Source organism: Anser cygnoides, chromosome 9, assembly GCF_040182565.1.
Source record: "Anser cygnoides isolate HZ-2024a breed goose chromosome 9, Taihu_goose_T2T_genome, whole genome shotgun sequence".
Classification (NCBI taxonomy): Eukaryota; Metazoa; Chordata; class Aves; order Anseriformes; family Anatidae; genus Anser; species Anser cygnoides.
In genome coordinates, this window is record NC_089881.1 from 15799673 (window position 1) to 15816898 (window position 17226).

The 17226-nt window shown below is 43.7% G+C and overlaps 1 long non-coding RNA gene across 1 annotated transcript in view; it reads right to left on the reverse strand.

Annotated features, from left to right (window-relative positions):
• Positions 1-17226, reverse strand: part of LOC125184400 (uncharacterized) — a 118471-nt gene that overhangs the window by 85981 nt on the left and 15264 nt on the right. The window contains exon 2 of the long non-coding RNA XR_010833437.1: positions 10789-10873. This is a non-coding gene — a long non-coding RNA (uncharacterized lncRNA). The remainder of the gene's footprint in view (positions 1-10788; positions 10874-17226) is intronic.

Below are 17226 nucleotides of genomic sequence, written 5' to 3' on the forward strand. Positions count from 1 at the left end.
TGAGAGGTTTGGGTCCTGTCTACAGCACTAAAGTCACTCACTACTAAACCTCCCCATCAGTGAGTTTTGTGACTTGAGAATTTGCTTTTAGCTTACTGCTGGCTGAGCAGGTTGCCATATACCACCCCATCTTTCTAGGGGCACAGGAACCATTTTCCTACAGAAAATAGACAATTCTTGTTGCTCTGAGGAGTTGTCAGGGGTAAGCTCTCTGTTTTTGCTTCTCTGATGTCTAATAATGAGCTAGCAAGTGTTTCAGTCTTTTCCCCACTTTGGAATTACTCATGCATCATTTCTTTTGTCTCTGGCAACCCTTTCCTTGAAATCTTGCAGGAACATAATACCTCAGTTGAAGGTTCAAGAACTGTGCAATACTGGACTGGGAATGTGCTCCATCCTTCCTTCCATTTACATCATCTGCAATTCATCTCTACAAACACATGCTTTTCAAGGTGCAAGCCCGCTGATCATTCTCCATCTCCAAGGCATCCCATACATCTGTACGAAAGTCACATCATCCTAATAAAAAACATCTCTTACATAGACTAAGCTTATCTCGGGATGGAGAAGGACATTCCTCCTGAGACAGTCTCTGGTCATACACTAAGACAATAGATGTATGCTGTCCTTCACTGCTGAATGCATGCATTGTGAGCTCTAGACATAAATGCACCCGGCTAGAAATTCAACAGACAACTAAAGGTTAATTTGCACTTGTTCGATTGTCAAGCACCTGAGATATGACGACAACACATTGGCACACTGTAATTGCAACATATTATTAAGTACCTTCAGTCCCCAAGGGCTAAGACACTTTTAAAAAATAATAAAGCTAATGCACATAATAGCCTGTGTCTTGTTATTTAAGAAACCTCTTCCCGGCATCGGACGTCGACAGTACGTGTAAATGCACTTTCTCCAATAACTACGCACAAGGAGCAGTTTGACGGAGTGCCAAACAGCACAATGACTGTTCTACCTTAGCAATGTACAGCATATGACATGTTCCCTTTAGAACTAATTGCTTTATTTAAAATAAATAAATAAATAACAAAGCCATTTGCTAAATCCTAGCCTGGTCCCTTCCCTTGATGAGCAATTTCAGACTCCACGTTGGACCTTCAGTTTGTTGTTAAAAGACAGGGACAGAAAAGTGTTTTGTTAAGCCATTTTAATTTTCTTATTTAATGGAAGAGTTCAGAAGGGTATTTTTCATTTTATTATTTGAACATCTGCATTATACATTCCGCTGAGCCTTCCCTTATGTGACTCAAGGCTGACAAGTTCAGGCTGTCAAACACAACCCTTTGCATCAAATAAATTACCCTACACCAAGATCCCGTTATAACTATTGACACAGACCAAGCCACACATCTGAAAGTCAGAAAATTCTTAACTTTATTATTACTCTTAGTGTGCGTTCTCACGTGCATAACATGAAAACACTTTCAGAACAGTTCCCAAAATTCATTCTTAGTGTCAGACTGCTTCTCACCTCCCCACGTTAAAAAAAAAAAAAGACAGGAATTCCTTTTCTTGCTCCTTCAAGAGAGGAACAGCTGTAATGACTTCACAGACAAATCAATGCCATTTCCAACAGAATTATTTCATTTTTCTCCCTACTTCGAAAAAATTAGAACAATTTCACAATAAGCCCTAGGGAATGAGCTCACGAAAATGCACAGAGCAGACAGCATGAGGAAAAGTCTTTGGTTATGTATTTCAGGAGGCAGCAAATAGGCCTCTCTGCTGCTCTGTGAGCTGTAAGGGTAATTATGTATGCATTTGCTGTATCCCATAATCATCACTATCACGGAGATGACATCTCATAGCAGAATTGGGAATGTGCCTTTCCCAAAATTATTTTTTGTTTGGAAGGAGAAATTATTCTAAATAACGTCTGGGGAAAGATAGATATAGGAGAGCATAGATTTGAGAGTCGGACACTCTAGAGCCATAATCCTATCGCTAGCTTTCTAAACGATAGAACAGAATTATTCAACTCCACATTTGCAAAATGGTAACACATCTGTCTATGGCAGAGGCCTAGGCTACTGATGATTTCCATGAGATATTATGAACTGGCGTGTTAATGTGAACTAGTCAGATCACGTCTTTATGGAGGAATTGCTATGGGCTTTGTAAACCCTTGGCCAGATTGGAGGGCAAGGGGACTCTCTCCATTATCCTGATGAAAGTGCTCCAGGAGCCAGGTCATTGCCTGGCCATAGAACAATGCGCACAAGAGATGTAGAGCACCTGAAGAGTTGAGTTTAAGTGCACCTCTGCTTCCCTCAGACAACCCCGAGTCATCTCTTAGTTGATAGATGAAGGAAAGGACAAGGGGAAGGTGGAGCAGCTTGAGGCAGTGTGGGTTCAGGGAACATCCCCTTCTAAGGACTATTTCTACCCCCACTGGACCAAGGCTGGCACTCTCAAAGATGCACCAAAGGCACTGTTATCAAGACCCAAACCACAGGCAGGACCTATCCAGGTGGCTCTGGCTGTACACACTGCTGAATCCCTACGGGCACAGAGGAGAGGCCTAATGTGTGACAGCATCAGGCAGGCCCACATACCCTTGCCCATGAGTCTTTTCCAGTATCCTGGTCTGCCTTCCAAAGGAAATCAGTTTGTCCTACTAGTTCCACATTAGGCCACATTAACTGTTCACAGAGCCACATCTTGTACACTCATCCCAGTATTTTTCTTGCTGGGAAGTGTATAACTGGACATGTATCTTCCTTTTGATAAGCTGGGCTGCCATGCAGGAAGTCATGGCTCCTTCTGATCATAAGGTCTCAGGTGAATTATTTTCCTTCTTCCAGTGACCCTGAAATATGGCTTGTGTATATTATTTATATGTATTGCTCGAGCTCCAGAAATCCTTGTAAAAAATCTAGTTTCCATTTTCACTGCTGTGGCAAGACAATGGGGCTTAATTATGAGAGGTGTTGGAACACTTTAAATAAACCTGAGTGTAAATGAAATCATCGCCTCTAGAAGAGCTGCGTTATATTAGGCATCACTCATTAACAGTTGCACTGGGTAAACATCACAGCACTCCTTTGCACAATATTCCAGTAGGATTTTGGCTTTGTAATCCCACACCATCTTTCCACATGCAAGAGGTTCATACATGTGCAGTGGGCTCGTATGAGTCAGCTAGGATCAAACTGGGCTTGATCAAGTGCAATTCTGGTTTGAAAAGAGCTAATTAGAAGTAGGTAATGCCTAAATTCCTATATTGGGAACGCTTATCTGCAAAAACAGTCTTAATACACTGAAGGCTCTATCACTAAATTACCCATGAGCTTGCCTAACACACAGATCAGCAATCTTTGCTTCTCTGCTACCTAAATATGTAACTATGTGCAAATGCAAAGCATATTCTCCAGGTGTCCTGTACAGTACGTGCTGTGCAGAATACTGCTACCAAACTTCAAGCCAGGACAAACTGCTGGCTGGACAATAAAGCAACACTTACCCAATGACATGATGTCACTTATGCATATGGGGGAGGAGGAGAAAAATCTTTATTTGTTCTGGCCATAGATGAGGGCACAGCTTGAAATTGATTGATTGCGGGTGCATTCAGAGTAACAGCCTGATCCAGTTCCAGCAAAATCCAATGGCAAAATTCTGGTGCAAGACTACACCGAGTACAACAGACTTCCTTCCCAAAGACTCTGGCTCATACTTGACTGTGCAGAAGCAATCAGACCCTCTGTCACCTCACTCAGGGAAGTTCCGAGTAGGTATTTAGACCTGAGCTCTAGAAGAGGTAGAGGGATGATAGGCTGATGTTTAAAAGGTTTTCTTTGTTATACAAACATTCACAGTAGAGTGAGTAAGGTAACCTTGTATGAAGATCATTCTGTCAGGAACTCAGTCCACAGATCTTTCTTTCTAACTGTATCACCTCCACTACCCCAGTATCATAGCATTTTAAAACTTCATTTTCCAACTACTCCATGAGGCAGGAAAATGTTTGCTGTCCCCTTTCAACAGATACAGTTCTGCAGAATTAGCCTAAGTGTCCTACCAGCGGTATTCTGCAGAGTAACCCTTTTATCTCACACATCCAGTCTACATTTGATGCAACAGTTTTTCCCTAATGCTCACTTTTCCCCCCGCTGATGACTTACATTCAACTTGGAAAACAAGGCTTAGCCGACCTGTTTCACTCCCATTTAAAATTATGTTAACATCCTGGTTCTGGAGCACCTTTTGCTATGGTCAAGACCACCGCAACACAGTTCTGTTTAAATCAAAAATAATACGCTGACATGGAAATTAGGCCATTGTTCTTCTCACACTAATAAAGCGAAGAGCTGAAAATTGAAATGGTCAACCTAGCAAAATGGTCAGGAGTAGCTATGTTTGTCATCTCTTGACAACTCCAGATGAAGAGTACTTAATTCATAAAAAGCCAAAATATGAGTTCTCTAAGTACCAATGTCACAAAATTGGAATCAGTGTGTTTTCTTAGAGCTACTTAATAGAGAGAAGTGCCTTTATTTAGCACCTGTCATCTCAAGCTCCCAAAATGCTCTCTCAAAAATTAAGTTTCCAATAAGCTTCCTAGCCAGACACCAGGCTCCAATTTGCAAGGGGTAAACTTGCTTAAGGTCACCCAGCATGGGAAAGAAGAGCTGGGAAGCAGCTCCAGGAATCCAAAGGACCACACCCCTCACTAGCCACTAGACCACACAACTGTCCCCATTTCACTCGAGCCATTATTAAGCAGGATAGAAGAACACTGTGGTTTTATTTTGTTAGCTGAACTCTTGCATTAATGTTTTACTGTCCCACTGATGTTTTGCCTAGAACATTCTGTAATCCACAAAATTAATATGTGAAGAACATCCAGTACAGTTTGGAGCAAAAATTTCAAACAGCAATAGAGTTTTGATTTCCAGCAGTTTCATAAATCAGAAGAGCTGGAGAAAGAAGGTTCCTTATTTTATCACACATTGCCTTGTGTAATGCCAGCAAAACCACCGCCCTTCCCAAAACCAAGCAGAAACACTATTGTTGCGGCAAACTCCATCTGGTCACTTAGAGAATTTAAAGCCTTGCATCATTCAAGTAGTAGTCTGTTTTGCATAGACAGAAAGGGAGTATGGCTCCAGATACATGACAAGGGCCAAAAATAAGTGTGCTCTACCTATGCACAGTATCTGACATTTGTTTCCCTGCCCTTATTCCTCATTTCATGCTTGATGATCTTGACTCTAGCTTCTGGGATAAGTGCTTCTCAAGCCTGTAAATCCTCCTCTATTCTGGTTTTTGTTGAATCACTTTGTTAAAGGATTATTCCAGGTAGAAACAAATCCTCCCCTTTTACAGACAAGTCCCCACTTCACTCAATGCAGTGAAGTGGGAATCTAAGACAACCCTGTCCATGCTCAAAGTCTTTGAATAAAGTTGCAGGAAACTTATTAATGATAGTAAGACTCGGATTGGGCTTAGACCCTGCTAGCTAAGGGCGCAAAAGCAGCTGGGCAGGAAGTATCTGACCACAAAGGCATGCCTGGTCAAGAAAAGCCATCACTTGTCAATCAAAATCCAACGCCCCAGCCTGACTTTGGAACCCAGCATGGAGCTAGGCAGAGCGTAAACTCTAATCCGAACAAAATTATTTAAAATCTGTCTAAGGCAAACTAATTAGTAAACATCTCCCATCTGCCAGATAGCATCAGATGTTTCGCATCAGCACCGCCTGGAGCTGCGATCCCCGCAGCCCTCGCTCCGAGCCGAGCAGCACAGCCTGATTAATGCCCTGCTGGAGCTCTCCCAGTGCTGAAGGGGCTCCTGCTCGCAGCCAGCCGACGGCACGCGGAGCTTCAGGCTGAGCACAGTCAAACATGAGGTTTGAGTGAAGCTGCAGGGGAAAAATGCAACTACGGGGCTGAAACAAGAGTGAGTCAGTAAGATCTACTGACAAAAGAAGAAGGGGAAATGCCAGCAGGGGACATTGGTATGGCCAGAGTGAACTGGGTGGAGGAGAACAGGAGCGTGCCCTGTGTCATGACTTCCAGTAAGGTGCCTTGTGTCTTCTGTCTAGCCTCTTGTACCCTCTACTCACTAAGACTGTGCTCTCCCCTCGCAAACTCAAGAACAGCATAAAAAGCTTCACAATGACAACAGTTTAGGCGTAACAAAGCTAAGTTCCTCTGGCCTTTGAAGGTATTGTGCCACTTTACCCAAAAGCAGGCCCTTTAACGTTAGTGTCCTTGGCCAACTACCAGCTCAGGTCAGAGTCTGTGCGCCTAAAATCAAATCACTGCAGTAACCAGGGAGGCTGTCCTGCTTTATCTCTAACATATAAACATCGTTCAGTATCGTAACTGCAAACAGAGGTGGACATGTGTGCCTGGGCAGCCAGCACTCTGGATGAGCTTCAGGCATATCTACAATGGAATAAGCTAAAATACAGATTAGAAAGCCAAGAAGTAGTTTTAATGCTCCTCAAGTAGGCATGAATACAACATAGCCTTTATGCCCTTTGCCAGTGAATAGAGGGGCTGAAGGAGTGTGACTCCTCTTTGGTTCACCTAGAATGATAAAACTGAGCCCTGATGTCCAGGTCTGAGGCAGCAACTTCCTTACCAAGACTTTCATTTGCTCACAATTTCTTCATCCTTTATGACCACCCACAGACTGACAGGAGCAATTGACACCAACACTTATATTCTCTGCCCTCGTTGGTATTTCCCCCAGTGATATTCTGTGTCTTAGGCCACTTCTGGGATACAGCAGCTGATGCATCCTCAGCACTACGCTGCTGAAAGTTTGGATTTTGCCAGCCTGCACCACTCCAGAAGCAGCATTGGTAAATGCAGAAGCCAAAGGGCTAATGCTGCCTTGTACTGCACAGAGGACTGGAACATCAGAGTAACTCTTACATAACAGCCCAAAAAGGAAAACAAATTTGGAAACAAGTTTGAGCACTCTTGGGATCCTAACAGGATAACCACTGGATGATCAATTGTGTAAACTGATACAGGATTGCACCCGTAATCACTTCTTCAAATGGGAAATTGCATAATAGAAGCAATTTTAATAGGTCAAGCACACTGCAGACATCCCCACTGCATCCATCAAAAATGTACACCCAGTGGAAGCCAAAATATGACCTGCTCCACCTCTGGTTATTATGAGGTCTCAGAGCACAGGCAGCTACCCAAGTGATTATGTATATTACTATTGTGCTTGGAGGCTGCACCTGAGTTCTAGTGGCCTTATAATTAGACCTACCTAATATAAAGAAATCTGTACTGTGAGCGAAAGTTTACACAAGTTTATAGACTATTCCCCACCAAGTGACAAACTATGACTGAGTATTGCAGGAATAACACAGCTAACCCCTTTCTTCAAGGGCTTTACCACCTAGATAGACAAAGGAGCCAGAAGACAGACTGGCAGAACAAGGTAGACTGAAGAAACAGTTGTAAAGAAACAGTATAAATGTGATGGTGATACTGCAAGCTGCTGGATTAAAATAAAACCTTTGGTGTAAGTAATAAAAGGACTCAGAATCAGAGGGAATCAACATCATAGAGAGTATTATGGCTGGGTGCAACTGCAAACCATCTAGGTGGCAGAGAGGGTATGGCACTGAGTTAGGGAAGTCTGTGCCAGTGACTTGATGGACAACAACACATTATCCAGATGTACAAGGACTGCTTTCCTTATGACAGTAGCAAAAGGCAGCCAACCTTGGCCAAGTACATTGAAAGAAAGTGTCCAAATACTGAAAAAGGGGATGCAGTAGGAGTCTGGCAGCTCCTCTGCCAATGGCTAGGCACATTGTCCTCCCAAACACACAGCTGATGGCACCAGGGTAAAGGAAGTTTTGGTAAAGGATATGGATTTCCAGACTAATTACACAGTTGAAACAGGTGAGCATTATTTGCTGTTTCATGACCAGTAACCTCCAAGTGTTTGGCCCAGAAACCACATCTACTGCACTAGACACTCTACAGACATTAAGCAAGGGGTAGACTGTTCCAAAGAGCTTGAGATTCAAAAGACAAGGTCACAGGTACGTTTAATGGCTTGCCTGTGTCAGAGTCATCCGTAGCCTACTCAGAAATCCAGCTGATCTCCTATAGCATCTCCTGAGCTCCAGTCTAGCGTATTGCCTAAACACCCCACCTTCTCTTTAGCCTTTTCTCAAGAGCAGACCACAAAGATGACAGTTCAAGCTACAGTACAGCCTTTGCACTGAAAAGAAAACATTTAAAGGAGGTCAACAATTATGTTTCTCCATCCACAGTCAACTGATTCATTTCTTAGGTTTTTCCAAATCTCTATTTGCAAGTAAAACCTCCGAAAGTGCTGAATTACAGAGCACCTCCTACTGCATGCCAACATGCTCCTCACCCAAAGGAGGAGATCCATCTCCAACAGCGATGAAAAGCTGCTTCTGTAGAAAAGCTCAAAATTGCTATTCTTGCCACTCGTCAGTGGCAATCAGTAAGGTCACTGCAGCATGAGCTCCCATTGAATGTCTAAAGCCATTCCATTAATCTTAGTTTGCTGAGAACTCAGAGAATTTAAGTAAGGCCAAAGAGTTAAAAGATCAGGAGACTTTACATTTCCACTGACATGATACTTCCTGAAGAGCTGACACAGACATATAAATTACTCCACTGACAAGAAAATAAGGCTTTCTGCCATCAAAACCCTAGCCATATATACATATATTTGAGCATGTAACAAAACATCTGGGCAATGCACCTCATCTCTGCTTGCTGCCCCCCATTATTACAGTGGTCAGATGTCTTTCTGCAGGAGAAAGACTTTCGTTTTACGGATCATTTGTGCTGTAGTCACCAAAGGGTTACCCAGCCAAGCTCATTTGCTCCCTCAGGTGAAAACTGGACAGCCACAGATGGACTGCTCCAATCCTGGGGACATCTTCGGCAAAAATGCTATCCCAGACTCCATTTTCTCCACTAGGTCTTGGATAGACTTCTTAAATAGCTTGGAGCTCTTCACACAGAAAAAAAAAGCAATAAATGAAAATAAACAGCAGGAAGGGTACAGATCATAACGACAAAAAAAGAGGGGAAGCCACATAGAAAGCTCCAAGCCCATGGAAACAGCCATGCAAAGCAGACCCAGACATTCCACAGGTGCTGCACAATTGAACTTTGTCTGGGCACATTAAAGCATAAGAGACCTGAAAATCTTCCCTTCATCCAGCCCCTGCTCCCCAGGAAATCCACCAGCATAACCCTTATTTCTCTGTGCAAGGGACAGACCATACAGCTGAGGAGCTGAGAAATGCAGTACAGAAACCAGGCAATCAGAGCAGGAGAGAATTCCCCAAGGGGAACAGCAACTGGGAAAGAGTATGTGCCAATGAGAAAGAGCTACAGAACTCATGGATCCTGCCCAGACAGAGGCAGGTAACAGGACATGAAAGTGGCCTCAGAAATGCACCAAATCCAGGTGCTCCCATAATCACAACTGCCCCCTTGAGATACGCAGTACTCATGCATGACTCAACTACATGCATTTGCTTAAGCATGTGTTTGAACAGGCTTGTGCTCAATCTAGAGTTCACAGCTGGCATCCCAGCACAGGGGAGGACACTGGGGACTAGCATGGAAGATACCACCTTTTATGGCTTGCATTATATTGAAGGCAGCACTGGAACAGCCCAGCCAAGCACGCCTGCCAACAAGCCCAGCCAGGGGTGCAGGGATCTGCAGTCCCCTCCCAGGTCAAACCTCAGCGCATAAGAGCTGAACAAGACAGCATTCAGCCTGACAAATCATCAAGCTTTAACTAAAAGGATCTCAGCCTTCTATCAGGCTAGCTTTCATTATCACTGCTTGGACCATCTCCATCATCTGCTAATGCAGAACAGATTAGAGGGTCTATCTATATATTATGAGATTCTTCCTGCTGATACGGGAATGCATTTCAGTAGTTATTATAAGTGGCAGCCACAGAAACCCAGCCTTTCTGATCATCTTACAATTGCATCCTTGTAAACAAGGAGACAGATGTTGCTCTGATCACCAGCAATGGGAAAACAGCTCCTAAATGCCATGTTGAACACAAAGCGGCGCTTGTATCACCCCCGCAGTTGCATACGTAGCAGAGGATTCCTGGCAGCTTCCCTAACAGAAAGGGCAAGCCAGGGCATGGAAGAAAAGTGGCAGGAGTGTGATTTTACCAGCAGCATTTACAACAGAGCAGCCTACAGGCAGCTCTAGGATTAGCTAGGGTGGGGAAGCAAGGGATGTTGATTCATTGCAAATCCTTGCTCCAATTTCTATTTCTTCTCTCCTCAGCTGTACAGGGGAGCTGGGTGAAGGGAAAGCCTGCGCTTTTCCTGGGGACAAGGCAGGAGGCTATCGGGGAAGGCAGCACCTCCGTCTCCTCCACCAAGTGTGGGGGGGGAGCTGTTATTCTTCCAAAATAAGCATACAGGGCATGTAACAGCACTGATTGCTACAAACAGCATCCCCTCCCATCTACTGGGGAGAAGCAGCTATGAAGATGGAAAGGATAGAAGGTGATGGTAGGTGAAATGGTCCTGTGAAAGCAGCCCACTAAAAATATTGACAAGGGAAATCATTAAGCATGCATGACTCTGGACACAGCCAGTGCTCCCAGCAGGCCAACCAGAATGAATCCTTGCATCAAGACAACTGCTAGCGTCTATAAGCCTTTTGCCAGGAGATGCTAGTATCCACAACGTCTGGATTCACACAAGCTCCCTCTTGCAAATACAAAACACAATGAACAGCATCCCCAATGTACCTGCCAGCTCTTCCAGGACAATTGTATTTCCTTGCTGTCCAGCGTCATTAGTCAGGCACTGTTCCTTCAATCGCCAGTGCAGAGCCTAGCAGAAAACAAGAAGAGCTTTATTCAGGAAGAAGTTCAAAGATGCAACATCATTTTGGGAGGACACAGCAATGATTTATCTCCTTAAGTGATAAATACCCTTATAACCTTGGCAGCCATCTGTCAGCAGCATTCCATGAATGCTAATGGTCTCACAAGCAAACATTTCTTTCACTTCACCTCCTTCTCCCATCCACTAAACCCCACTCATGGTTTGGCATCAGTGGGCAGCTGCAGCCTAGCATAGAGAGGTAACTTGGGGAATGGCTCTGTAGAGAGTCTTACAAAGTATTTGCTATTTTGTTGTGAGAATTCACCACTTAGCCCAGCTACATGCAAAAACATTGTGAAGGGAGTCACTGGAACTAACTCTGCTCAGCCCTCTGTAATCTCACCCAGAATTTCTGTTCAGAGAAGTGCCTCTGCTTCAGCTTTTGTCGAAGGCTGCCATCAAATGCAAAGCCTTGAAAAGGAAAGAGTCAGTATTACACAAGAGCAGAGAGGAGCCCTTGCTACAGAGAATCCATATTCTGCTAGAAAGTAAAAGCTACTTCCTCACTTTGTAATTTAGCTTCCATCACCCAAATGTTTCTGAGTCACACTACAGCGATCCCAAGGCATCACAAGAAAATGTGAGCACCTGACCTGTATTTCCTCATCTTCCAGAGTTTGTTTGCGTAACATTTATGCCATTGTTTTTTTTAGCACCTCACATTTTTCAAAGCTTTTCCCAAACCAACCCCCCCCCCCCCATTCTCTAGAAAGACATCTCATCTCTATCCTACAGTCATAGAAACTGAGTCATCAGTCAAGTGACTTCCACTCACCAAAGGACAAACAGGCACTTAGAGGACCCTCCTCTCAAAACCCCTCAAACACACAAGGTTGATGCAAGCCCAGCCCTGGTGTCTCTGGAGTAAAGCCTCCAAGATGAGAAACAACACCGAAAAGATGTTGCGTAACACCAGCACAGCAGGCCCTGGTGTCCATGGGTGTTTTTTTCTGGTATTTCAAGGAATTACTATCTTGCAAAAACAAGGCTGCAGTTGCAGTGTGAGATTTATTTCAAGGGTGACCTTAGCACTCATTTAACAAGGCAGACCCAGCCTGGCAGCTTGGCAAAGGCAAGAGTATGGCAGCCGCTTAAGCAGCTTCCACATTACCGGTTCTGTTCAAGGCAGACCAAATCCCTGAAGACGAGAAGTGCAGTCTGCCACCCCAGGCACGACCACAGGGCTCACACAGAAGAGACCCTGCCCCAGCACAGCCAAGGGGTACTTGCGAGGCCTCAGCCATACCTTGTGTAGCAGAAACAGCTCCAGATACTCTGTGCCCTCTACACCGCCCAGGCTTCATAAAAATCCTCCCCCCCACATTCACAAGCCTGCTCCATGTGTGTGGTTTTGAGCTGTGTTTTTTTTTTTTTCTTAAATAGCTCACCTCACTTCACACCTGCCTCTTCAGCCTGAGGGCTGAGACCAAGCTGGCAGAAGCTGGAGGAGCTGAGAAGCGAAAATACCTGACAAACAGGACCCTCCTTCTCTCACCAAACAAACCAAAGCCTAATGCAATTCCCGCCTCGCAGGCAACACACCCAAAGAACAACACAAACAGAAACAAGCCTGCAAGCAACAAGAAACATCCAAGATTGAAAAGCGTGACTTGGCTTTACTGAGTCGTGGAAGCATTAACCTCCTTCAAGGTCAGATCCCACATGAGCTTATTATCAAAGGACTGAAAGAGGCATTGAAGAGGCACCAACACCTGACAAAAAGGTCTGAGCCCAAGCCACACTTACCCTTGGCCCTGTGTGGCCACTTGTCCCTAGTTCTCTTCCCAGTCCCAACTTTCTAAGTGTCTACACAAGCCTCTTGCCAGGCAGTGACCCCTTCCGTGTCACAGGTGCTCTTTGTTTCAGGAAATAAGCAGTGGGTTATTTGCTCTGTCAATTCATTAATTTCTACCTGATAGTTTTGGAAATAGCAGGCTTAACTTGGCTCCTAACAAGTCCCACAAGAAGCAAACCACAACACTGAGAAGGACGCCTCTACCCACTACTCAGATTGAGAACTCTGCTCATGAGCTGTTATTATAATCATTATGGGATGCTATACACCATTAGTACCAAGCTACAGGTGCATTTTCTTCCACAATTTTATCCTAAGCCTTGGCTGAAGTTCTCCACATATCCTACAGTGTGAAAGTTACCATCACAGTGAGGCTTCAAGCTGGGAGAAATTTAATGCTACTTCTCATTAATAGTAAGTAACACATCGGGCAGCCAGAAGAAAGGTATCTACCCCGTGTACACTGAGTTAACAAGGTCACGCACACTCAGATATTAATATCAGTACGGTGTCACACTGAGCTGGAAAACCTCCTGAAGCTTCTCCTATCCTTCCTTTATACCAATTTGTAACTGAGGACAGACAGGAATGAAAGGACTACAGATATTGATTAGACCCAAACCATAGTCTAATAAAGCTCATCTGAGCAAAGAGGGATTTGAGAGCTGCTTTGGTACCTTTTCTTGCATGTTGGTCTATTCTCATTACGCTGCTGCCTCTTCTGTGACTGCGTGACAGAAATAACCCCCTAACCAGCTGTTACAGATGCCACACTGCTTTCTAAAGGCAAAACAGCAGGGAGTCAGCTGTGATATAAGCACTTTGCCAGAGCGCCTGAGACTAATTGCTGACCCGCAGTTTTGTTATAGACCTGAACTACTAACTTCCAAACACAGTCACTTATGTGCTTAAGCCAATTGCTTCAGTGTCACTTGCTGAACTGCATGCACACAGCATCTCTGAAACCCTGGCCTGAAACTAGAAAGCATGAGTTGAACTAGGTCCTACCCCCTGCTTCAAATCCCAGGTCAGAGCATCTCAGCAATTCCAGTGGTTCCCAACAGCAGACCTCAAAATAAAGTTAACTCATGTACACAACAAGCCAGCGACAAAATAAGAAACCAAACCCAGTTCCGATGCCCCAACTGTATGGAACTTATTGTCTCCAAAGCGTACAGGACCTTACATTTTCCAGCACTTTGTCCAATCCACTTTTAAGTATCTCCCAGAGGGATAAATATGTCATGGTCTAATAAGCTTCAGAGTTAGGAAAAGTCTGCTTACATTTCCCTCTGGGGTTAATGTGAACTAAAAACACCATGAGAATTACACTTGCATCAACTTCATCTTGCATGATTTCAAAGCAAGCTCTCAGCTCAGGTCTCAGACCTCAACTCCTCAGCCACCTCAGCCTGGTTTGCTGTCTCTATGCCACCCTCAAATCCAAAATCTGATGAAGTCAATAGAGGAGGTAGTTTACCTTAGAATATTTTCTCTATTCTAAGGCTTAAGGTTTGCAAAGATGCAGATATTACTTTTTCACACCTCAGAGAGTTTGAGGGAAGTATTAGTTAGAAAATGATGTTCTAATCAAATATCAGACACCGCTGGTAGCTGAGCACAAGGTATGTCATTTTTAAACATGTTCAGGTAACTGAGTCTTTACCACCTGTAGTGATCAGGAACTCCATGATATTCCCAGGTGCTTCAAAGTACTGCATCAACATCCTTACCACTAAAATTATGACAAGGTAGATCAAGAATGGACACTTCGGAAAGTTTTGAAGTACATTATTTCCCATCCTACTTCCATTATTCTGGACAGCAGTGTTTTCCTCCTTCTGTGCATGAGTATTTCTATATACTTTGAAGCTTCTGTTGCTTTTTAATTTTAATTCTCATTTAGTCATGAGAATTGCTTTGAGGTTGTGCTTTCAAGATCTCCAATTGTTCTCCCTGTTCTTTGGCATCTCCCCATAGTCCACATCATCCCCGAAGTATAACCAGCAAATTGTACACAATGCTCCAGCTGTTTCCCCAGGACTGTACAGAGTAAAAGAATTATAGCTGACTCTCCTGACACTACATGAGTACTTGTAGTTCTTCATGATTCTAATATTTGTTCATTCTCCTGCTGCTACGTAGCAAATCCAGATACTGTCTTCTGTTCTTGAAGATCTGGACTAAGTAGGCAAACAAAGCTCTTCAATACTACAGCAACAGACATCAAAAAGAATCCCAATTTAAGGGGGTTTCATTAGAAGTCATCATCATCATCCTTTGTTTAAGGGGGGGAACCTCTCTCCATCGTTTCACCAACACATCTGCGCTTTGTGCCAGGTCTGTTTTTAAGTACACTGAAGCCTGACAATACCACCGGAGGAGAAAAGAAACAAGCTATTCTCTGGAGAGGTTATTATGAATTGCATGTTTTCCTATTTCCTCTGGGCCCATTTTATGAATTAGACCCAAAAAAGCAACTAAGTCATTCAACAGTCTCACTATAGAGTTACTCCTGAGTTCAGGTTTTTAATTTTAGCAGGACAGAGCTTTTAATTCTGTTTCAGAATCACTGTTTCAGCATCAAACTGAAAATTTGCGTAGCACAGAACATGTAGGTTAAGCTTTCTTCCATATTCAAGGGACAGCAGCATTGTGCTCTAGCTCATCCTAAGATGGCTCCTCTGCCAGCAGCCCCAGCACAAAGAACAACAAACCCAGACTCAAAGTAGATATCAAGAAGTCTTTGTACTTTACACACACTGGATTAGAAGCATTGACCCCGGATTCATCCCAAGACTTGCTATCTGTGTCTCTTATTCAGCACAAAGCAATGGTTAAGCTGCTGTCCAGAGAAAAATGCACAGAACTACTGTTATGCACTTCACAACGGGTAGAGTCAAAACAGGTAATAAAAACAATCCAATGTGGGTTAAAATATAAAAGCCAGGTCATTAGGCAAAAAAAATATAAAGTTGTTTGCAAGTTTCGAGGGGCATGCATAGCTACCTTCATCCACCACTTCAGTCCTGCAAGCTTGCAAAGATGCACAGTTCCCACACTTTGTTTTTTCTTTATATGCTTCATCAGCCTTTGAGGTGGGTCAAAATAGATTTTCAACAGGAAAGGCTAATACTGACTATTGTTATTCAATGGAGCTAGAGGATAAAGGAAAATGAGCTTCATATTTTGGGTGCAACTCCTAGAATTATGATCTAGATTCATTTAATTGTGCTTGGATCCAGGCAATTAGTTACACCCATTGTAACAAATTGAACCAACTGCAAAATTTGGAATCCAATCCAACCGCTGATGTAGGATTTGTTGCGACTCCTAACATTTAAAAAAGGAGAGAAGAAGTTAGTAAAAAAAAAGATTTGGCACAACAGCCCCCTGTAAAGTCAAAATCCTGAATACCAGAACACCTCCTGATCACCAGGAACACAAGATTAGAATCAGAAGTGACACCAGCCAAGCTTTAAAACATGTTTTTGATTAATAATGTAAGGTACTAAAAGAAACATTAAAGCCATTTCTGTCTTGGTTGAACCCAATTCAGTAACCTGATAGGATTTATAACCTTGAATATAATCAGGGGCAGCCTAGAGACCTTTGGGTAAGCAACATGAACATCACCTGTACTTTGATATCATTTCATCTACTGCTGCTTCCCAAAGGCTCTCTTCATCCCACTCATCAAACCCAACTCATCCCAAACACCACCATTCCCATCTCCCAGTCTCATGAGATAGAGCAGCCACACAAACCATGCGGTGCTTCCAAACAGTGAGAGCCGAAAATAGCATGCATTTGGCAAGCAGAATATACCAAGTTTTGGCAACTCCAACTGAGTCATTATGTTTCAAGAAGTTCATCTTACACCTCAGCGTTTCAGCAAGTTGTTTTCAAGCTCACAAACAGCGGATGGGAGAAGCAACAGTTGCCTACATAGGTGAGCACTGTGTGCTGGTTCAGATTCCTCTAATAAATCAGACCGGTAACTCAAGGACAAGCAGTGCCGCTGGGAGAGGAGGCACAAAGTTGGCAGGTACATTGAGCATGGCAGCAGAAGCCAAGAACGCACACATGGGGATGGAGGTGGGCAGCCTCGTCCCTTCACCTCTTGTGCCCTCCATGACTGGAATGAGACTAATCCTGCTTACCAGGCAGCCTTCAAGGGGCATCAAAGCTTGCTAATGCCTGCACAGCATTCAGAGAGCCTTGAAGCTAAGATCTTTTACAAGCACAGAGTAAGGCTAGAATTTTAAGTCAGCCAGTTCAAACATAGGACATTTATTTTTAACAGGGGAGGCATAATTGACAGTTGGCACTGTTGAGGTTCTCACTCTGGTTGGGAGAACTTGCTGCATGCCATGGTCAAGCTCAACCACCAGACACGGCCTGCCTGTAAAGTGCCTGGCTGTGGATCTCTGGCCTGTGCCTATTAGCTGATGGCATCCTCCTGAATCCTGCTCTTTCTAGGCAGACCTATTTTAAAACTAAC